The sequence below is a fragment of the Hipposideros armiger genome, unplaced genomic scaffold (genome assembly GCF_001890085.2).
Source record: "Hipposideros armiger isolate ML-2016 unplaced genomic scaffold, ASM189008v1 scaffold_84, whole genome shotgun sequence".
NCBI classification, from domain to species: Eukaryota; Metazoa; Chordata; class Mammalia; order Chiroptera; family Hipposideridae; genus Hipposideros; species Hipposideros armiger.
Genome location: NW_017731434.1, coordinates 2,559,295 through 2,582,888, shown reverse-complemented (window position 1 = coordinate 2,582,888; position 23,594 = coordinate 2,559,295). Strand labels below are relative to the sequence as shown.

Here is a 23,594-nt window from a genome sequence, read left to right as displayed (position 1 = left end):
TCTATCTCTAGTTTGTTTATTTTCACTTCTAAGTAGTACTTGATTGCATAAACACTGTAATTTATTTATTCATTTTAATGTTAGACATTTGTGTTTCCAGTTTTTTAAATTAATGAACAGTGCTGCTATGAACAATTTTGAATACTTCTCTGGATGCACACATACAAGAGTTTCTTTAGGTTTATTCTAGAGGTACATTAAATGTACCATTCAGCAGGGTATTGAAATGAATATTCAGCCAAAGTTTAAGCCAAACATAAATGCCATTCTAATAGAATCAATTCTATTTTGTAAGAATAAAATCTAAAAATTTCTATAAAAATGTAATTATTGTAATTTAAATATTAATATTTTTAGTGATCACATTTTAAACACTTGAAATGGTATACTAATTTCTCAGTGCTGTTGATCACATCAATTCTGTTGACGATACTATAGCCATCATATTGCATTTTTATACTAGACACTTACTTTGAATTAGGGTCAGGTGAGAAACAAGGTTTCATTTCACCCAGTCTGCCAATATAGGAGCGAGCTCTCTAACAGGAATGTTGGTACCAGTTGTTATTATGCATTCCTTTATTTCTAATGGTAAAGGGCTACTGTAAAGACATAGCTCCACTTCGACTCATGATGCAATTTTATTGAACCAAACTGAAGCTTTGGGTATTGCTTGAAGAAGATTGTGTCTGACTCTTTTCTGAAATAGATTTAAGGCTAATGTTCTCACATATGCTTTTTATTTGTAATATTTTTGTCTTTAATTTTTCCTACACCCATCAAATTGATAAAAAAATAGTTTTTAAACCTTGAGTTTAGAAATAAGCCAATGCAACAATGTGATTAGCAATTTTTTAAGTGATATGGAAATTTCCATCTGAATCTCAGCTTTCATTGCATGCACAATTTCAGATTCTTATTTTGAGAAGAATGATTGAAGAATTTTTTCAGCAAGTGTCAAGTAAGAAATATTTGCATTTTCAAGGCACATGAGTTTGGATGCTTCTTCAGCAGCTAACAGCAAATAAATTAGTTCATTGTGTTCTAGAGCATCCTGCTTTAGTGTTATTGTTCACTGCAGTATATAGTATTAAAGTTGTTGCTTCTATTATTAACACATAGTGGCTGCTTTTCTGATTTAAAAAAAAATATCTTGTGTAAGTATAATATAAGAGTGTTTCAAAATCTCTTGTGTGGCATGTAGGTTGACTTTAGTGAGAGAAAAAAAATGGAAGTGGTCCAACATTATTCTGTTTATGACCAGTAATTCTCAACATTAATGTTGAAGATTGAACACACCACTGGAGGATGTAAACAAAATGTCATATGTGCATGATTTCTAAACCACTCATAGCCATAGGCTTTCGTTATTAATGACAATTGCATTACACTTACGTTCATTAATGTTTTCCTGGAATTAAGTAATATGATTAGCAAAAGTCATGCAATGGACATATACAGAACATTACATCCAACAACTACAAGAAACATTCTATTCAAACACATGCCAAATTTAAACATTTTCTGGTTAGTATAGCAAATCTCAGCAAATATCTAAGGATTGGAATTACATAGACACTTCTTCTGATTACAATGCAATTAACGTAGGAGTGAATAATTTTAAAATTATATATTTTGAAATTTAAAATACATACTTATATAGTAAATCAATGTATCAAAAAAATCACACTGGAAATTAGAAAACATTTTGAACTGACAAAAATGAAAAGTCATATACAAATATTGAGGGATTTAATAAACCAGAGGGAAATTTAGCCATATTGCATAAAAATGCTTACATTTGAAAAGTAGGAAAACAACAGCAAAAATCAATGAGCTAGTCATCCAAATTAGAATTGGAAAACAACAGTGAATAAACTCAAAGAACCAAAAATAAATAGATAAATAAATAAATAGGTAGCAATTAATGATTACAACTAAAATGTACAACATAGAAAAACTGTTCTTTGAAAAAACTAATATAATTGCAAACCTGTGGATGAGAGTGAAGCAAAAAGAAAAAATGACACAAACTATCTTAAGAATGTAAAAGTGTAGAAGCTAAAAAGTATAGACATTAAAGATAATAAAGTTTAATTTACAGGCTGTTTCATGGAAATAAATTTAAAAATACATATGAAATAGCCTATATTCTATTAAAGTATAAGGTACAATATAAAAATATAAGTAGATTGTGTTCCATAATATGTTATATTCACTATTTGAACTTCAAAAATAAACAGAAAACCTTATAGAGCTATAAACATTAAAGAAATTTTATTAGTAGTCAAAATTTTCCCACATAGCAACTCAAGGACCAGATGGGTTAACTGACAAGTTTCACTAAGCATTCAAAGAAAAGGTACTTCCAAACCTCAGCAAATGAGTCAAGAGGTATGAAAAACAAGGAATGCTCCCAAACTCACTTTATGGGACTAGATTAATCTTGATACTAAGAATTGAAAAGGATTATTCAAAGAGGAAAAAGACAGGCCACTTATAAACATAGATGCAAAAACTCTAAACAAAATATTAAATTGAATCCAACAATGTACAAGAAGGATAATGATGCATTATGGCCATTGAGTTTAATCCAAGAATTCAAGATTGATTTACATTAGACAAATTAATGAATGTAATTTTCACATCAACTGATGAAAAGGAAATACATGATTAGCTGTACAAATGCAGAAAAAAATGTTTGACAAAACTTAACATCTATTTATGATTAAAACTCTAAGCAAACTAAGGAAATTTCTTAAGCCATAAAGGTACTTATGACAATTTTTACTAAACCACATATTTAAAGTAAAATGTTGAAAGCTATGCCTTTGAAACCACTAAAATACAACAGGTTCATCTCCCCTTCATTGTGGCGATTGAGAACACGGAGGGATATCTCGGCCATGGAGGTTCCCCCAGGAGGAATGAAATACCACAGCCCCACACTGCCCTCTGCAGCCCGGAGTACTGGCACCAGGAAGAGGAGCCCCCGTGACATCCGGCTGTGAAAAACAGTGAGGATTCCAATAATCTGGATAGGATAAACGGCTGCAGGAAATCCAACTGTCCTCTTAAATGGTCTACACACAGACTCACTCATTTACAAGCACTCACCTTGGGCTCCAGTGGAGGGACGGTGACTCGAGGGTCCTCAGAGCCTCAGAGACATACAGGGAACAGACTGAGGTGTGTGGTCTCACGGGGAGGACTGGAGGAAAGTCAGTATTTTTCCTGTGTGGGTTCCTCCTCCTTTACAGCCAGAAGGTGGGGGCCATCTTTCCTGGGTTGAGCCTACCCCCAAATCTGAATCTGATTGGCCTGGTGAGTGTTAATGCTCCACTCTGCCAACTCACTGAGACCACACCCCACTCAGCTCTCCCAGCACTGGAGACACTTTCTCCAAGAGCAGCCAGCCCCATCAGCATTGCACTCTTTCTTGAAAACCTATTGGAGTCCATGGGCCTCAGGCAGGCGGCAACTAGCCAAAGAGTGCTCTAATGCTTTTGCTGAGTAGCTACAGGCTTATCACTGGCACAAAACTAGAATCTACATTAACCTGGTGACCACAACTCTCCCCACTCTAGTGAACCCCTAAGACCCTGCCTCACCCAAATCGTGTACCACACAAAGTTTTATCAGTGGCTGAACCTTAAGGAAGCCAGCAGGTGGTAGAAGGCCTCTGTGTGTCCTGGCTTTTTTTGGAGCTACCCCAGGCCTGGTGCTGGTGTCAGCCATCCTCAGTTTGCAGCATGGCCTCTCCCATATGCTGCCAACTTTAGCACAAGCAGCAAAAAACTGCAGTTTGCTTTGTAGCTCCAATAAGGTAGTCCGTGATCAGTCACAGACAATGGGTTACCTGGGCCTGCACTGGACCCCCTCCCAAGAGGCCCCAGAACCAACATACTTGGAGCTTGGCTTCAGACCACATCAGAGAACCACCCCATTAGCTCCACAAGTAGCACACACAAAGGGCAAGCTCAACAAGCACCAGAGCCCTCTGGGGCAAATCTCACTCAGTGGGGTAAGCCTCCTGAATAGCAGCCTGTAAGCTGTGGATGTGGCCAAACCCCACAACCAATCAGGCTGAGGATCAATCCCACCCACTGATGTCCCAATAGCAATCAAAGCTCAACTGTAACAAGAGGGCACACACAACCCACACAAGGGACATTCCTGGAGTACCTGGAGGAGGTGATCAGGGAGAATGTGCCAGGGCTCCACAGGGTACCTACTACATAAGCCCACCAGGCCAATACCGGGAGACATAGCAGATCTACCTAATGCATAGAAACAAACACAGGGAGGCAGTCAAAATAAGGAAACAAAGAAACACATCCCAAATGAAAGAAAAGGAGAAAATGCCAGAAAAAAAAAAAGTAAATGAAATGGAGGCAAGCAACTTACCAGAGACAGAGTTCAAAACAATGGTTACAAGGATGCTCAAGGAACTTATTGAGAATTTCAACAAAGAGATAGCAAACATAAAAAGGCACATAGAAACTATTAAAAAGAACCAGTCAGAAGTGAAGAATACAATAACTGAAATAAAGAATGCACTATAAGGAATCACCAGCAGGTTACATAAAGCAGAGAATTAAATCAGCAATTTGGAAGATAAGGCAGCACAAAACACCCAATGAGAACAGCAAAAAGAAATAAGAACCCCCCAAAATGAGAATGGTTTAAGAGACCTCTGGGATGACATCAAGCATAATAACATTTGCATCATAGGGGTACCAGAAGGAGAAGAGAGAAAGCAAGGGATTGAGAACCTATTTGAAGAAATAGTGATGAAATACTTTTCTAACCTGGAGAAGGACATAGACATACAGGTCCAGGAAGAGCAGAAAGTCCCAAACAAGATGAACTTATACAGGCTCACACCAAGACACATTATAATTAGAATGGCAAAGGTTAAAGACCAAGAGAGAATCCTAAAAGCAGCAATAGAAAGGCAACTAGTAACTTATAAGGGAGACCCCATAAGATTGTCAGCTGATTTTTCAACAGAAACTTCAGGCCAGAAGAGATTGGCACGAAATATTCAACATGATGAAAAGCAAGGACCTACAGCTAAGATTGCTCTACCCAACAAAGCTAAGATTTAGAATTGAAGGGCAGATTAAGAGCTTTCCAGGCAAGAAAAGGCTAAAGGAGTTCATCATCACCAAACCAGTATTATAAGGAATGTTAGAGGGACCCCTTTAAGATGAAAAAAAATCAAAATTATGAATAAATTGTCAATAACTACATATCTATCAACAATTATTTTCAATGTAAATGGATTAAATGCTTTGATAAAAAACATAGGGTGGATGAATGGATAAGAAAACAAAATCCTTACATATGATGCCTGTAAGAGACTCACTTCAGATAAAAAACAAACAAACACACAGATGGAAAATAAAGGGATGGAAAAAGTTAATTCATGAAAATGGAAATGAAAAAAGCAAAACAACCTGGTGTAGCAATACTTATACCAGACAAAACAGATTTTAAAACAAAGGCTCTAACAAGTGACAAAGAAAGACCAAGTAATCCCACTTCTGGGTGTTTATCTGAAGAAGCCCAAATGCTACTTTGAAGGGACATGTGCATCCATATGTTCACTGCAGCATTGTTTACAATGGCCAAGATGTGGAGGCAGCTTGGGTGTCTGTCGGTGGAAGAATGGATAAAGAGGAGGAAGTACATGTAGACAATGGAATATTGCTTGGCCATGGAAGAGATTAGGTTCTTGTCATCTGCAGCAACATGGATGGTTCTGGAGGGTATTGTCCTGAGTGGAGAATGTCAAACATAGAAAGACAGATGCAATGTGATTTCGCTTATATGTGGAATCTAGAGAACAAAATAAAACAGAAACAAACTTGTAGATACAGAGAACATATTGATGGTTGCCAGGTGTGTGTGTGTGTGTGTGGGGGGGTGTTGGGACTGAGTGTAAAAGGGGATGGGATCAAAAAAGTATAAACTGGTAGTTACAAAATAGTCATTGGGATGTAAAGTAAAGCATAGGGAATATAGTCAATAAAATGTTAATAACTATGTATAGTGTCAGGTGGGTACTAGACTAGTCAGGGGCATCACTTCTTAAATTATAGAAATGTCTAACCACTATGCTGTACACCTGAAATTAATATAAACTAATATTGAATGTCAACTGCAATTGTAAAATTTTAAAAGGTAGGAAAAGATGAAAAAGAATAAGAAATCCAAGTTCCAGGTATAAAACAAGTCATGGGGATGTAATGTACAGCATAGAAAATACAGTCAATAATATTCTGATAGCATGGTATGGTGTCAGATGGTTGCTGGACTTATCATAGTGATAACTTCTTCAGGTGTATAAATGTTGAGTAACTATGGTGTACACCTGAAACTAACATAACATTGTATGTTAGCTATATTTTAATAAAAACCTTAAAATAAAATAAGAAAAGGTTCATCATTGTTAACTAAGAAAAAATTGATGTCAATTACATTCTGACGCTGCCTTAATGATAGTCCTACATACTGCTTGAATTAGTCTTTATTTGTACAGAGTGATTTGTCGCTTTCTCCAGTTATTCCAGCGTTCAGAGAAGTTGTGCCCTAAGTTTTATTGCTTGATGTGTGGTAGGCAAATATTTTTCACTCCTTGCAGTAACAAACTGTAAGACTTTATCTACGTATGGATATTTTCCCTCTGTATAGCACTTGCTTATTGTTTTGCAAGTAAATACGATATTTTGATTATTCTTCCCTAATGAATATTTACTACATTAATATCTAATTTGTGCTCTGCTGCTGTTTCTGAGCTTTGTCATGAACTCAATAACTTTTCTTTCTAAAGCAATAATAGCGTAATTATTTTAAAGATATTTTAATTGACAGTTATGTTCAGCACATGTGGTACTTACCATATACACTTGAATTCAATTGAAGGGATGACAATAGATGTGACCAAGTTCACTCATTCCCTGGTAATGATGACTGCTACCTAGAAAACAGTGATTACAAAACAGATTTTAAGATTCATTTCAATTTCAGAGATGTTAGAATGTGTAAAAAGATATACTTTGGAATTACTTAAATATAAAACAATTCAGCAGATTTGCAGAATACAAGATCAATATAGAAGACAGATTGCATTTCTTTACCAGCAATAGAGAACATCCAATTAGTTGAATTGGAGCTGCTGAGTTTTTGCCTTACTTAGGGCAATGTAAGGTGGAGGAGAGTGAAATACAAGAAAAATGTCCCCCATCTCCTTGCTCCTCTTCCACTCTAGGTGCTTCCCCATCCCCAACATACATACTGGGAGCCAACTACCTTCTGTTTCTCCCGGGGTTTCTCATGTTTTTGCAATGCTTTGGTATCATAAATCTTTTTATGGTTTCTGGACCACTCCAGAACTGGTTTCAAAGACTGGAATCACTTCTAGGTAAGTTTTCTATCTAATAGATTCAGTTTAGACTTTTCTAAACATCAAAATCTCTCATACTTCACACAAGTGTATTTTTTTTTCTTTTAAGAAACAAGGTTATGAAAGTTGTTTAAGCCATTATTTTTCTAAACAGGGAAAAAATATCACCATATTAACCCTTTCTCTGTTTCACCATTTGTAATCTTCATATGTATATATCTGAAGTAAGTATTTTTTACTTAACCTCATTAAGAATAGTTCATTTAAATGAGCACAGTTTGTTATTAGAGCTAGCTCTCAACGATCTGATAAAAGCTTTTGAATATATTAAGTAATGACAGTGATGGATCTTGCATGTATTCCCTTCAGTTGTGTCAATTCTTTGTGACATCCCAAATCAAAAGAAAATTTCAGCAGAAAAGACAACTTTTTTTAAACTACTTTATACTCAGTTCTTTCAAAAAATTTCTAAAAGTTGATCAGCCAATTTTATCTTGAACTGAATTAACTCTAATGATAATCACTTTATGATTGGCAAATCTTATACAACATCTATTTTTGGTAGCTGACCATTTTCTAAAGTATGGCACCACCAAAAGATTACCTAGTTAATGAGACAAATAAGAAAACTGTTTTCAGACATGAGGATGCTCACCTTTTTACTTCCTCTCCAATTATTTCTGCAGCCATTGTAGTCATTCTCTCTGGGTGATGCCTTTGACTTCATCAGGTTATGTGCCTCTTTTTGATAATCACACAATATGGCTTTCTTATCGACACTACCTATGCTGTGCTCTTTCTTTTTCCACCTTGGCCACTGTGCTGTGAGTAAATGAGCAAAATAAGATACATTTACTGTATTGCTTTGGAGAAAGTGGTTGTCAAAATAATACCATTCTACTCCATATATCTCTTCCCCAAGTGACACAGCTGACTGCTTTATTGACAACAACAAATGTTCAGTTTTGGGCTTGTTGCAAAGCCAATATAGCCAGGGAAAAGAAAAAGAAGTGTCATTTGTTTTTCATTAGCAATCAAATTATATCTAAACTCTTACTACAAAATTTATATTACTGATATATGAAAGACAATAACCCCTGAACATTTTGGTACAGTTTTTTGGGATGGATACAACTATGTTAAATATTTTAAGTCTATTTTTTCTTTATAGGAAAGTTATTGGGACTAATAAACTATAAACCACTCTCAGGTTAGTTTTACAGTTATTTTCTTTAGTCTATTTTGTGAACAGGCTTATTGTGGAGGAAAACTGACAGTAGAAAAATTTTATCCTGGATATTCATTTTGCCCTGTAACCTTTGGCAAGTTTTTTCCCTGATCTGTTTGCCTAGGAAGGCGGCAGTATTCTTAAGAGTTATTTACCATTTGCTGCTTCATGAATACATTTAAGTTCCTTTCACTATTTATAGCAGTATTCCCTCTATAAAAACGTCAAATAGAAGTTAAGAGTGTGGCCTCTGAATTCAGTTATCAGCCATAACTGTGCAAGTTACTTAAATTTTCTGAGTCTCAGTTTCCTTATCTGTAAAGTGGGAATAATAAATGTACTCACCTCATGGGGATTAAATGAGAAAATGTATATAACCATATAGTACAGAGACAGGGCAAGAGCAAATGTTCAAAAAGTGTTAGCTATTATTGTTAACTAGCATCAGGGTAAATGAGCAGAAGTGGATGTATGGGGAAAAAATGGTTATGGTGTAAGGGGTATAACTTGATTTATATCACATGTGATATCATGAACCATGCTATTAAAAAGTCTTCTGTTGTTCTTACCAGGAATAAAGTCTACTCTAATCACAGAAGATTCCCAAAGGAATACAGAGCTGAAATAAGTAAGATCACATTACAATGCTAACCCATTGGCTGTAAAATTATTTTTCAACTTCAGGAGGAAATAAAAGCTAATGTAATAAATGGAAGTGAAATAAAGTAACCTTGAAAGTAATGATTAACTGATGAACAGATGATTAGAAAACTTTAAAAATGAAATGTGACCTAGATCACAGCTTTTGGCTAGGATTTGAGTAGTTAAGAAATACTAAATGTCTTATGCAAGACCTCTCAATCCTATACTGAGATCCCAAAGCAAACAAACACAAATAAACCAAACCAACCAGGAGATGCTCAACTGTATACAGTGAGTGAGTTAAAATCTTTTATCATTTCCCTATACATCTTCATCAATATAACCTCCTAAAGCAACACAGTCTACTGTATCAGACAGAATAGGTGAGCCCAGGCCCAAAGATGTGACAAACCCAGAAATGTCAAGCAATAAAAGGAAGCCATTGGCTTTATTACCAGGAGCATCACAGAGGTTAACAATCCCATAACCTCGGACCGATGTACCTTTCATTTGATGAAAAAGCCCCACAAATTTAACATGATAAAGATAAATCAGAGCTCTTGAAAAAAAACCATTAAGTCTTAAGTGTTAATTTCCTTAGTGAAATATTCACTCTATCATCTTGAATCATATATGAATCATGACATTAAAGTTTGAAAGCAGTGCTCAGAGACATTGAGGGCTCAGTTTTATGTCTCCCAGCCTAGGTCAGGTCCTTAAACTTCTAGTAAAATCTACCAATTTGTAAGAGCCTATTTAGAAGCTCTAAAAAAGGAAAGGGGAGTTTAGAGGGGGAGGGTATCTGAACAAATGAAAAATGAAGACATATTTCACGGGGATCTCATTGACTTTTAGAAATACTTTGAACAACAGCCATGGCCACTGGGGTGCTGTAATGACATGCCCCATTATAAAGTGTAACACTAAGTAAACGTAGGAGTGGAAATTTAACAATTGAACATTTAATGGCTGCAATTATGGCAAAAGAATAATGAACCTATTAGATAGGAGAACTGGCAATTACTCTACAGCTTATTGGAATACAGCTGTGAAAAAGTAATACAGCAGAATACTTAAGAATGGTTATTAAAAGAGGATAATGCATTCTGTTTACACTGACAGAAGCAATTTTTCTTTTGAAATGAAATGGGGCTTTTTGGCTATCAGACTTATGAACTCAGATATGATGAATCCTACTATTTAAAGGTAATGCATTTTCAGATATGCTTCTCTAGCTGTAAATGATGCCTCCACTAAGACCATAAGGATGAGATTTTTTGGGGGGTGGAAGAAATGGAAGAAGATGTCAAAATGGACTTATAAACACTAAATAAATCACCTGGAGAAAAGTAGGCTAAATTTTAAATGATCCAAATAGCTGCAATAAATGAAAGAGCTACAAGTTCAAAGATGAGGGTTGTCAAAAGAAGGTGTTCAGAACAATTGCATGATCTATGAAATCATCATTTTGGTGTCCAGGAGTGATGGATGCATCCCATTAAATTTTCAAATGTGTACACTTCTAAGTACAATTTATATGACTCTCTCCATTTCCACATATACCCTTCCAAATGTAGTTATCAGAGCCCTGGGAGTCAGCCAAACACCAGGCGGGCTGAAAACAATAATCTAGACAAAGGGTCAGGCACTGAAGCACATTTGAAGTGTAAGAAAAGTGTGCTACTTAAGTGCATTTGGCAGAACCAAGAGAGAGCTTGGCCCCTCAAGACCTAGACACCTGCCCAGAGACTGGTTTTGGAGGGGAAGATACATTCTTGCAACAAGGTGTCATGTCTGGCTATTTTCAAGGTAGATTAGTGGAAGGTAAAACAGAAGTCTAAACTTCAGAGAATGCTGGGAATTCAGAGATCCTTGAGGAAGTCCTCCGGTTCATCCCTCTGCTCTCTGGCAGGACCATATTCAAGTCATTCAAAACAGACGAAGAGAATCCCCCACTTGGTCTTTCACTGAGGAAGACTTGGTCTTTAAGATAATGAGAACAATTGCATACCTCCATCTATTTGGGAAAGTCTGCATGGAGCTCAAGCTTGGGTCCCTTTTCCTATCCCTCTCCTATAATTTTATAGGACAGGATTAAAGCATGGTGTCCAGGACTTGAACCTCAACTTCCCTGCAAAACTGTGGTGCACAGCTGCCCCCTCCCACTCCAGTATGCATTTTGAAACAATCCTGTCAAACGCCTGGAGCTTCAAGCCAGCTGTGCTCAGTATGCCTTAGATAACAAGCTAATGTGGCAAGGGTATATTCTGTTTGGTCTAGGGCCACTTTGATGTCTGACACATACACGTAAAAAGAACAAAGTCAATTATCTTTTGACCTGGAAAGGCGTTGCTTTGGGCAGGGAATGATTGTGAGGCTATAAAACAACAAGATGTTATTACAGTTTTAGGGTCACAGATCCATTTTGAGGATCTAATGGCATCTGTAGACAATCAGCCCAGAAAAATGCACATACATACATGTTTTGCATGAAATATCAAGCTTTGAAACCTTGTAGGAAGTTTGTATTACTAGATTTAGATTTACATATAAGAAATAGCCACTCTCAACTTTTTGCAGCCCTGTATCCAGATAAAGCTTGTGCAACTGCCACTTCTCAAACATTTAATGAGGCCACTGATAGTGGTGAAATTAAATCCATTTAGTTTAAAAGAATGATTATAGCTAAATGGTTTTCCTATATTCGTACCAAGGTAGATTCTAACTTGTTTGGATTTCACCCTCTCTTCCTTCCCATGTTTACTCTGGTAGAAGAGAAATGGAGGACAAAGTGCTAGTGCAGGGGTTGGCAAAGTGCGGCTCGCGAGCCACAAGCGGCTCTTTGGGTGTGTTCCGTCTCAAAAGTTTGCTGACCCCTGGAGGAGCCAATCCTGTCCCTCACAACTATTTAAAAGTTATTCTAGAGCCATAAATATATTTTTACAAGTAAGGAAAATGTAAAGTAATATTATAAATGAAACTATGATAGTTTTATTTTCATTTTCAGTTTTACTTTAGAGCCACATGTGGCTTGCAGGTTGGAGTTTGCTGACCCCTCGTGGCTCTTCCATCTCAAAAGTTTGCCGGGGTATAGAAAAAGAAAGAGGATTTTAGATGACCAACTCCTAACTAATGAAAGTTGACTATCAGTCTTGAGATAGGGAAGAGATGAAAGAACAGAGGATGGTTTTGTTCATATTTTTCCATCAACTCTGGCCTCACCTCTGAACCAAACTTTTCCCCTCCAAGTTCAAGATGATGGGAAGGAATGAAATAACCTCTTCCATCAGAGGGGTCAGTAAAAATGTGGAATTTCCACTGTGCACGGCAGTGTCCCACCAGTCCTGATCTAATTTTAGTAGCTGCCCTCCCCTGCCCACACACCTTGGCCTTTTATTCATGCTTCTCCTTGGACTTTGGGTCTGGTCTCAAAATCAAAATAATGCTTACTACATCTACTTTCTGACTTGGTTTGCTCTTAGATTTTGTTCCCTCCAAACAGTTGTTGGTGCTTCCTTGAGTGAACTCCCTTTTCTGGTTTGCAGCTGCCCCACTAATCTCCACTCCTTAGACTTTAAAACCCAGTGAGAGGCCTTGAGAGTGGTCCTGACCTTGTGTTTCCTGAAACACTGCACTCCACCCTCTCTGAGTACAAGCAGTGGAAGAAAGGGAAAGATGGTGATGATTAAGATGGTAGGAGGGGGCCGGCCGAGTGGCGCGTTGGTTAAGAGCTGGCTTGGGACGCCAGCTCTGAGCAGCAGGGCCCTGGTTCGGATCCCACCTGGGGGCCAGTGACACTGCCCTCTACAGCTAAGATGGTGAACAACAGCTCGACCTGGAGCTGGGCTGCCGTGAGTCGCCAGCGAAGGCGTAGGCTGCAGTGAGGTGCAGTGGGCCCCGTAAGCTACCGTGAGCGGGCGGCAGCCAGCATGAGCTGCCAAGAGCCACCGTAGGTGGCCGTCCAGTGGCCGGAGACTGATCTGCCTCACCCGGGAAGAGCGCAATGATAATACCAACATGGGCCAGTGAAGTGATGTCCTCCACAACTAGACTGAAGAACAAAAAGAACAGCAACTTGTCTGTTCCCCTACCCCCAATTCTCTAACGCTGTTCCCCTCCCTCAATTCCCCAATAAAATCTTAAAAAAAAAAAAAAGATGGTAGGAGGAAGGGAAGGGGAGGAGGACACTTGGTTGAGATGTACATAAATGTCCTCATATTTAAACATCTGGTGTCTGCCATCTGACCACACAGACAAGTTTGAAAGAGGTTAGAGACACAAGTTAGAAAGAGGTCATGCTTTCTAAAATTTTAGGCTTGTGTACCATTTCAGATCATAATGCCTATTGTGCAGTGAAATGATTCTTTAAAACTATCATAATTATCCTATGAATAGCACAGTTATATTGTTTTGTGTGTATTAAAATTGTCAATTTGTTAAATGAAAACATTTAATGTATGTATCCTGATTTGTCATTATTTTTATATACTTGAAGCCTCCAAAAAACAAAATGAAAACAAAACACTTTTTGAAAAGGGAAAATATCTCAGACCTCTATCTATTTCTGGGATACTCCTGAGAAGCCCTGGAGAATGAAAGGTGAGGAGAAGGAAGGGGAAAGAAAAATTGGAAAGGAGAAAAAAAAAAGGACAGGACTTCCAATTTAGATGCAGAGGGGATTTAGTCTATTTTTCCTCTTGATCCCTTTGCTATACCCTCCGTCTCTCTCCAGAAAGACTGAAGTGCTCCTTTCCCTTTTGCTCTCTATTGGTCGATTTCATACTGATGAATATATGCAAATTAAAATATCCAGAGAACATGTGTGGCTTCCGTGAGAATATCCTAAAGGGTTTTATTAGATGCTAACATACAATGTGCCAAAATTTCCTGATTCTGTGACTTCACACAGTAGGTTCTCCATAAACATTTGTTATATTGCATTGAAGTGAATGAATTTTGAGAGTGGTGTATTTTCAAGTTCCTTTCCCAATGTCTGTAGCAAATCAATGAATAGATCTGCCTACAGATATCCCCATGGATCACTTGGGTGCTGCATTGGCTTCCATTTACTCATAACTTATCAGTGCTTTGTATGCACGAAAGGTTGTTTGACTATTTGAAAGACGTGCATTTCTAACCCAGGTTTATCTTTAAATAGCTGTGTGATCTTGAGTAAGTCACTTGACCCTTCTGAACTCTGTTTTCTTCTCTGAAAATAAGGACATTAAACGGTGACAGTATAAGAGATGTTTTCCAGATCTAAATGTTTGTGATTCTGTGATTTTAATTATTGTTCAATATGATGCTGTTTATGCCATATGACACAAAAACTCATTCCTGCAGATTTCGTTGTCTGAGTACAGCGTATCAACTTCTCTAAAGTAAATTAATATTTTTACCCATCCATACAATTGTGAAGCTCTTGTTTTTCTGAATACATTAGCAGCTTATTTTCACTTGGTATGTTAATACAGGAGTAACAGAAACTTAGTCTGAGGGACCATTGAAGAAACAAGGCTTATGATTATCAAAGAACTTATGCAAATGTCTCAACAGAACTCAGTCTCTTCCTAGGTTGTCATGATGAGATTTTTAAGTCTGACGCCAGCCCTAACCTACCTTTGGAGATTATGATTACATGTTTAGACACATTTTGTCATATCACAGTGGGAGCTGGTTGAAAGCAACAACTAACTGTGCCTCCTTGCACTAGAAATTCCAGCCACACAGTAACGGTACAAGCTGTTTTCTTTAGGAAGTGCATTTTGCTGATTATAAAATACAGAAGTAAAGCTGAAGTCTGGCGAACAAGAAGCTCAGAAAAGTAATTAATAAGAAAGAGGAAACTGTGCTGCAACAACATGTCTTTAGGAATGTGTACTCCCTGTAGCTAATATCTGAGGTAAATATTTTGGATTTCCAAGTGCTTATAAGTACAGCTATCAACAGAATGATAGTAGTAGCATAATTCTTAGAGAATGCACATATTGCTTAAAGCATAAACTTAGCTCTTTCTTAATAAGTTGTGAAGCTTTGCTGATTATTGACAGAAATATTTTTAAAAAACAGCAAGAAAAAAATTTTCAGAAGATACCTTTCCAGCTTATGATACTCTAGGTAAACTGTGTTTTACAGAAAAGAGCACAGAAACTTGTATTATTAGTATGCAGCATCATGTTTTCAATATTTTCTTTGCGAGCATTCAGTGTTCTTGGTGAAGAAAGTGGCTGTTTACATCAAATGTAAACTTTTCTTGGCTCCCTTCATCTTTAGCAGACTTTGAGAAAATAACCCATTTCTTTTACAAATACAATATAAAAATTCCTGCACTAGGGAATAGCTCTACCCTCTCAAATCTAACAAATTGATGCATTTTTTTCCCTCATTTATTCTCTCTATAGCATAGCCCTGCATATATCACTGCTGGTGTATTAAAAATATTTAATGACCATTATGTTAGCAACATTAATAAAATATTTTAATTCTCTTTCCCAATTAAATCAATTCCCTTGTGCTAAAAAGAAATCATTAGTAATTCCGTGTTGACTCACAGAAATTTCCAATTATTTTAATATTAAATTTTCAGGCTTTCACCAAGATATGGTAAATTTTTGTGATTATGTGGCATTTTTGTGATCAGTCATAAAGGCACAGCAAGTTCTGAGGTGTTAGAAGAGGCTGAGAATTTCAACACGAGCCTTCTTCAATAAAATACAAGTGGGACTGAGATTGTACTTTTCCCCTTAGTTTCTTTTCTAATATTTTAATAAACCCTGTTCATCTCTTACTGTTTTTTAAATATCTAGCCCCTTGGCTGGAAAAGAGAAAGGGCATCTGTGGAGAAGGCACATCCACTCTTATCTGCCTCAGATTAGAAGGGGTACATACTTCTTTTAATTTTCCACCAGTAGAAATTAGTCACATTTGCTCACCTAGATACATGAGGAAAGAAAAATACAGTGAAACACATTGGTATTTGCTGAGTACCAACACTCTCAGCCATATTTTAAGAAAAATTAGAATTATTTATATTGAGAAAGGGTGAAAACAAAATTCAAGGTGTAGCTAAACAAAACCAAAAAAATTTTCTTTTCCCAAGAGTGTGGAGGGTTTTATGGATTAAAGAATTCAAGACATTCAATAATACCAATAATTTCAACATTAGCAATGCCGAGTATTTTCAATTTGGAAAGCACTTTCACAAAACTATCCCAAGAATCTTTTATAGTTTATAACACAAAATAGTTGCTCAATAAATATTTGTTGAATGCATGCCAATTCAATTCAAGCTTTGAATAGCCTTGCAGCCCCTCACTAGATGGCTGATGGGCCACTGGTAGTAATATAGCTTTGGTTGGAGAGTCCTTAGCCATAGTTTATAAAGCTCACTGGGCAGCAAAGGAGCAGCTTCCCTGTTTCTTATGTGGCTCTGCCCAGCCAGCTGGTGTGTATAGAACTTCTCTGGATCTGTTCTCTAGAGAAAAGAAAAAGATATCCAATTGTATCCTTATTCCTCCTCTTTTTCTTTTTTTCTTAGATAGCTTTCCTGGTACTAATTAGGATAAATTCTAATAGCGGTTACAGATAAACCTCAACATCTTTTGAGTTTCTTATCATTGAAGTTTATTACTTACTCAGGGCATCCAGTACAGCTGTTCCTGGTCAAGCAGGCTCTTTGCCAGTTATGTTACAGTGACTAAGGCTCCTTCCATTGTAAGGCTGCACTGCCTTCTACTTGTGTCTCCCAGGTAACACTACGGCTCATCTTTATTCAACTCAGCTGGAAGGAGAAGGTGTCATAGAAGGTCTTACCTGGGAGGTTTTATGGTAGGTGTTTTTTTATAGGCCTAGAAGTTGTAAATATCATTTTGCACTTATATTCCACTGGTTGAAATTCAGTCATGTGACCATATCCAAATGCTAGGGAGACTGGAAAATGTTTTCCAGTATCATTCTAGAAGCAGAAAAACAGACAGTCTCTATTACAATAGTCAGCATAGATTACATAGACATGGTATTCGTAAGCTAGATATTAATTCCCAGAAAACATAAGAGGACTTTTAGAAATTTTACTCACTCTACACAGATATATATTTTATCTATTAGCTATTCACTCTTTTTTATAAGCTGCCACCCACTGGGTAATGGGAAAGAAAAGAAACTAGATTTTAGTTCAACTGAGTGATACAGTACCATAGAAGCCTTCTTATATGATATTGTCATCATCAATATTTTGTTGGTGATTTGAAAAGCTTAATAAGGCAGGGCATCATAAAAATAGATTCATAAATACATTAAGGATTTTAACTTAAAACATAAATACATGTTGTTTTGCCTAGCTTTTAATATAAATGCAGACCTTCATTTGTGTATGGATATATTGATTAAAGTGCATTTTATCTTTCTTGCATAAACTGTATCCACTATGTGTTTTCTATAATTTTGACCTCCAATTTTCTTAAAAAGGAGCAAATTTCCAACTCTCTCTATCTTTTACAGTTGTCTCTCCCACACCTAATTTGAAAGTCATTTTTTAAAATGACTTATTTTTAACAAGATTTTCCAAGACATTCATATTCATTTTTTTCTTTTATGGTGAAATACATCAAATAGAAATATATATGTCTACATATATATTAAAAAATAGACCTACCACTCAGCTTTAGAAATAGAATGTTACTTGTACAGTAGAAGACCCACTCTGTTCCCCTCAACACAATACCCATTCTTCTCCTACTTCTGAGGTAAATTGTATCTTGAATTCTATGTCAATAATTTCCTTTGCTTCTTTAATAGTTTTACTAGATGTTCCAGAAAATATGTTGTTTTATTTTGCTATTTTCTGCATTTTATATACATGTAATCATACAGCATATCAATGACTTACTTTGTTCAAAATTATTCTTTTGAAAACTATTCATGTTAATGTATATTTCTGTTCTCCCCTTATTTTAACTATTATATATTATTCCATATTTTGAATATGTCACAATTTATCCACTCTACTGTTGATGGAGAGTGGGTCTCTAGGTTTTGCTACTATGGACATTCATGTACAATATGTAAATAAATGGAGGATTATACCTTAATCATGGATAAGAGAACTCAATATCACAAAGTTGCCTGTTTTTCACAGAGGAAAATTAGAGAAAGTTTCCCCATAAGATATTTTTAAAAATTATAAAGCTATAGCAATTATCACCTTCATATTTGCTCAGCGGAAGATAAATAAGCCAATAGAACAACAAAAGCATAGAAATAAACCCGTTTAATATGGAAACATGATACATGAGAAAAATGGCACTGCAGATTACTGTGGCAATGACAGATTACTTAATAAAAGGCACTGGGACAATTGGTTTTTCTGGAACAAAATAAAATGAAATTGGACCTTGACCTCATTCCAGAAACAAAAATCAATTTCAGATAGTTTAAATACTTGATTGTGAAAGAAAAATTATAAAGCTTTTAAAACAATATAGAAGAATTCGTTTATGACCTTGAGATAGTAAAGATTTCTTAAACAAGACATAAAAAACTCAATTTATAAACTAAAACACAACACATTTTGTTACATATATATATATATATATATATATATNATATATATATATATATATATATATATATATATATATATATATATTCCTGTTTAGTAAAAGACACAATGAAGAGAATCATGAAAATCCAAAAGCTGGTAAAAACATGATAACCACATTTATCTAATAATGAATTAATATCCCAAATAAATGGTAGAAAAACATCAAGTGTTGGTGATCATATGGAACAATGAGAGCTCTCATATACAGCTAGTGGGATTGCAAATTGCTACAGCCTCTTTGGAAAACTATTTGGTATTACATAGTGATTTGAATATTCCCATTACCTATGACCCAGTATTTCTATTCCTAGATGTAGCCAAAGGAAATTTTGTATATGTGTATAAGTATTTAAGGCTATAAATTCTCCTCTAAGTAATGCATTAGCTGCATACCACAAGTTTTGATAAATACTGTTTTAAAAAATTGTTCAGTTATAAATATTTTTGAATTGCCATTAGGATTTTGAAATATGATTTTGAATTTCCAAACATTTATGGTATTTTAGATGTTTTGTTATTAATTTCTAATTATATGTATTGTGATAAGTTATCATGGTACAAATTCTTTGAAATTTATTGAGGCTCTCTTTATGGTCTAGCACATCATTGATTTTCATGAATATTTCATGTGTACCTGGAGAAGAATGTGTATTCTGGAGTTTTGGGGTACAATGCTATTACTTGTCCTAAGTCATTCATTGTGTTATTTAAATTTCATCTATATTTATTCAGCTTTGACTGCTTTTTCTATCAATTATTGAGAATATTATGTTTAAGTACCCTATTATGATAGTGGATTATTAATATCCAATTTTAATTTAATGATAGACTTTCAAGTAAACTGCTGAGTAAGCAGATGGATATATTGAGTCTGGAGTTCAGAGGGGTGGTCCAGTGTGGAAATGCCTATCTAGGAATCCTTACATATAGATGATTTTTTAGGCCAAGCAATTGGATGAGATCACAAAGAGTGAAAACAGTGGGGGAAAAGGCATAGAAGTCTGAACACTAAGCCACAGGACAGGACAGGGTTTATAGGCTAGGGAAATGGGGAGGAACAGACAATAATGACCAAAAGAAGGAGAAGGAGAAGGAAACAGAGAAGGAGAAGGAGAAGAAAGAAGAAAGACAAGGAAAAAGAAGAAAAAAAGAGAAAGAAGAAGAAAGAAGAAGATAGCAAAGTAGAAGATATCCTCAGAGAGGATAATATCCTGAAAACCAAGTGAAGAAAGTTTTTCAAGGAGTAGAGACATTAACTATGTCAAATGTTGCTGAACGGTCAAGTAATATGAGGACTGAGAATTGAACAACAAATCCAAATGCTCTGTAGCCATATATCTCAATCGATGCAAACAGAAATATTTGTGTGAGAGCTGCCATTCACACAGCTATGTATTACTAGTTGCCAGCATTCAGGATGCTGGGGTCCTAGCTTTGCCATCAAGGAGCCAAGGGGAAGGGGAGTCTGATAAGATCACTCAGGCTCTTCCTCTCTGCTAACCTTGCTGGCCATCCACCTTTACGTTGATGGGGCTGCCCCTTCTGTTGTCTGCACAACCTCCACCAGATGTCTGTAAAGAGAGTGAGGCAAGAGTCCTTGATCCCTCAGTGTCTCGGTTCATAATCCAGAGCCCTTCCACTACCTCCCAGGATGGGACTCACAGCAGTCTGCACAGCCAACACCCGACCCCCTTCCTCTAATGGACTCCTGCCTACTCTTCTTGTGGTTAGAGGACTAGGGCTTTTTCCTTTGCCTATATTGTATTTTCTTACTCCTTTTTCAGCCTCAATGGCAAAAAATTATGTATTCTTCTCTACAGTGGTGGAGAAGCACATGTGAAATATGAACTAAAGACGTTTGGAAAGAGTTTAATGTTGATAACAATCCATCATGTTTGGCCTATAAGAAAGATGAGTTCTCCATTTCACTCTTCATACACACACAGACACACACACACACACGCACACACACACACACACACACACAAATTGACTGTTGTCTCTGGCTTGGAGGAAGATGGCTACGATAGACTGACCTTTAAGGGGAGATTAAACCCTAACTAACCATTGAATTAAGTCATCATCTAATCAGAAGCTTTGGGACTATCTAGCATAAAAAGCCCTCAGTTCTGACCATTTGCATAAAGAACTCAAGATAAGTCAACCAGGGTAAGACAGGGTAGGGAGAGTACTGCCCTTAGGTGTAGTTAAGAGAGTCCCCTGCCCTATGTCCTGCACTTTAAGGGATTCAGCTGTGGCACTTCCTCTGTCCATGGCCCCCCTTACTGGGTGGGGTAGGGGTGTCAGTGGCAAAGGAACAGGACCACCAGGAATTGCATCTCCCCCATTCTGACTTTTAGGCCACATTCTGGGTACCCATAATCCATGGCTCAAAGTCCATTACTAAGGTTTACGCAGAATTCTTCCTTGAACCTGATATCCCAAGAGTGGACCATATCTCAAATGAACATCCCTCTAGGCCACAGGTTTGGCCAATGGGTGGTTATTTGTAGTGATGGTGTGGGGTGTTGATGGAGCTTGACAAGTGGAGAGAAATGTCTAGATATGTTTTCATATCCCACACTGTGGAAAGAGTGGGAAGTGGGCTATCAGTGAGATTTCCCCAAACCACCATATTCCAGAATGGAACTCATAAGATACTAAGAACTCTTAAATTCAAAACTGATCCTTCAGGTTATTATGAAGGTATATTTGTCAAGGCAGGATGATAGAACAGTTTTCATTTAACATTTTGTTAGATTTATTGATAAATTGTAAATATTTAAACACATTGTATGTCTTGCCCTGGGTCCTGTAAATGTTAAAGATGGAATGCAGGGGGTAGAAGGACTCTATTAAGGCTGGTATAATGTCATAAAACAATGCACGTGTATATAAAATAAAACTCATAAAAACCAAACGCTTTAGGTATCTCTTTCTGAAAGGCACAGCATCTTGCTGCATTTCTTCCCAACACAGGGACCTAGCAACACCCTAACTGTCATATTCACTAGGTGGCCATGTAAATCAGGCTGACTTCCTCACTCCTCTCTGATCCCTCTCCAAATAAACAACCACTTTCCTCCCCGGGCTGTGTGCCTCCCCACCCTCTTGTATTTTTCTTGTGTTGCTGAGCTGAATTGTGCTATCTTACCAGCTTCTTTCTGTTCTGCATCTGGTAAAACCCTACTTGTCTTTCCAGGCCTAACACAAAGCCCAACCAAGGTGATTTCTGATTATCTGTTTATGTTTCTGTCTCTCCCAGCAGCTTTTGAGTCCCTGAGGTCAGGGAGCATTTATGATTTATCTTTGTTTTTCCAGGTCTCCTCCAGAATACTACAGATAGAGGCATTCACTGAATGTCTTTAGGATAAATAAATTCTCTGATTCTTATAGCATATGTATCTAACATGATGGGTTTAGTCCTAGAAGACATATTGGATATACCAGCAGGAGGGCTGTTTCCCCTCTGTATAGTCTGTCTTACCAACTGATTTAAAAGTCTAAAAAGGGTACTATGTGAATCCTTCTATGACTCTTTCAGAGTAAGTGGCATAGTTTTAAGAACATAGCTGGTTTCTAATAATTCCTTGTTAAGTTGATTGGAGAAAAAAGGATGTGAAGAAAATGATTTAGGATCAAAATGGAGATGGCTACTTCTAAAATGAAGGTAAAGAATGTCCTATGTCCACAGATGTATTTTGGTAATGGGGAAGGGAGATAAAAATTAAAGATTAGAAATTATCTCAAGATCCTGCAGAGAGGATTCTATTTCTATTTTTTTCTTTTCTATTACTGTCCTTATTTTTAGGATTCAAAGTGATCTCTGAGGTGATCTCCACTGTCACTACACCCTTCCTTCTTAGTATAGGCTGTCATGCTGCTTGACAGTTGCATATTTCTATCTAGTTTATACAACTTGGAAATATCTTCCTAAGCATTACTTTTTCTAGAAAAAATCATGCTGGCAGTTTTAACTCTGTATCATCCCATAGACCAATAATAGAACTTTAAAAGCCCTCCTACCAATTCACATTAGTCTTTGGAATAATTTTTTCTGAACATTAGCACAGCGGTGAATTAATTTCATTATGACTTTAATTAAGTTTTTTTTTAAACCATAATCACAGGTAATACAGTTGAGATGGCTGAAAAGAGTCAGTATTAAGCCAAAAGCTACACTATGATTAGGCAATATATCAGGACAACACGTTTTCTCACAATTCAAGTCAAATAAAAATGAAGAATAGAGAGTGAGGTGGCTCCTAAGACAAGGAAATCCTCTGAAACCATGTCCCTTTCATAGTGGGAAGGGCCAGAGATTGAGCCTGAAGCAAACCAGACACTGACATAGTGAAAAGCAGACCTGGCTGCAACAACAAGCAATTGGATTTGCATGCATTTTAAATTCAAGAGAATTCCTGCAATTTCCACTTACTAAAACTTTGGGCAACTTAACTTCTCTGAGCCTTGATTTCTTCATGTTCTATTAAATAATAACATGAAATCAGAACTAATGGGCAATATTTGGAGATAGTGGTTTATCACAATAGATTATAGCAAATAGGCTCAATCTTGAATGAAATTTAATAAGGAAATATAAAGTTTTACTCCTATGATTAAAAAAAATTATGACATTACCAAACACACAAATGCAGCGGTAATTACATACATACAGAACTTGTAAAAGAAAAAAAAAACACCAATTTTTA

At 36.5% G+C, this 23,594-nt stretch overlaps 1 long non-coding RNA gene across 1 annotated transcript; it reads right to left on the bottom strand.

Annotated features, from left to right (window-relative positions):
* Positions 1–6,919: 6,919 nt before the first annotated feature.
* On the bottom strand, positions 6,920–17,174 carry LOC109383498 (uncharacterized). Its single transcript, XR_002124197.1, has 3 exons — positions 17,094–17,174; positions 8,067–8,233; positions 6,920–6,985 (listed from the first exon to the last, which is right to left on the bottom strand). It is a non-coding gene; the product is annotated as an uncharacterized LOC109383498 (long non-coding RNA).
* Positions 17,175–23,594: the final 6,420 nt, after the last annotated feature.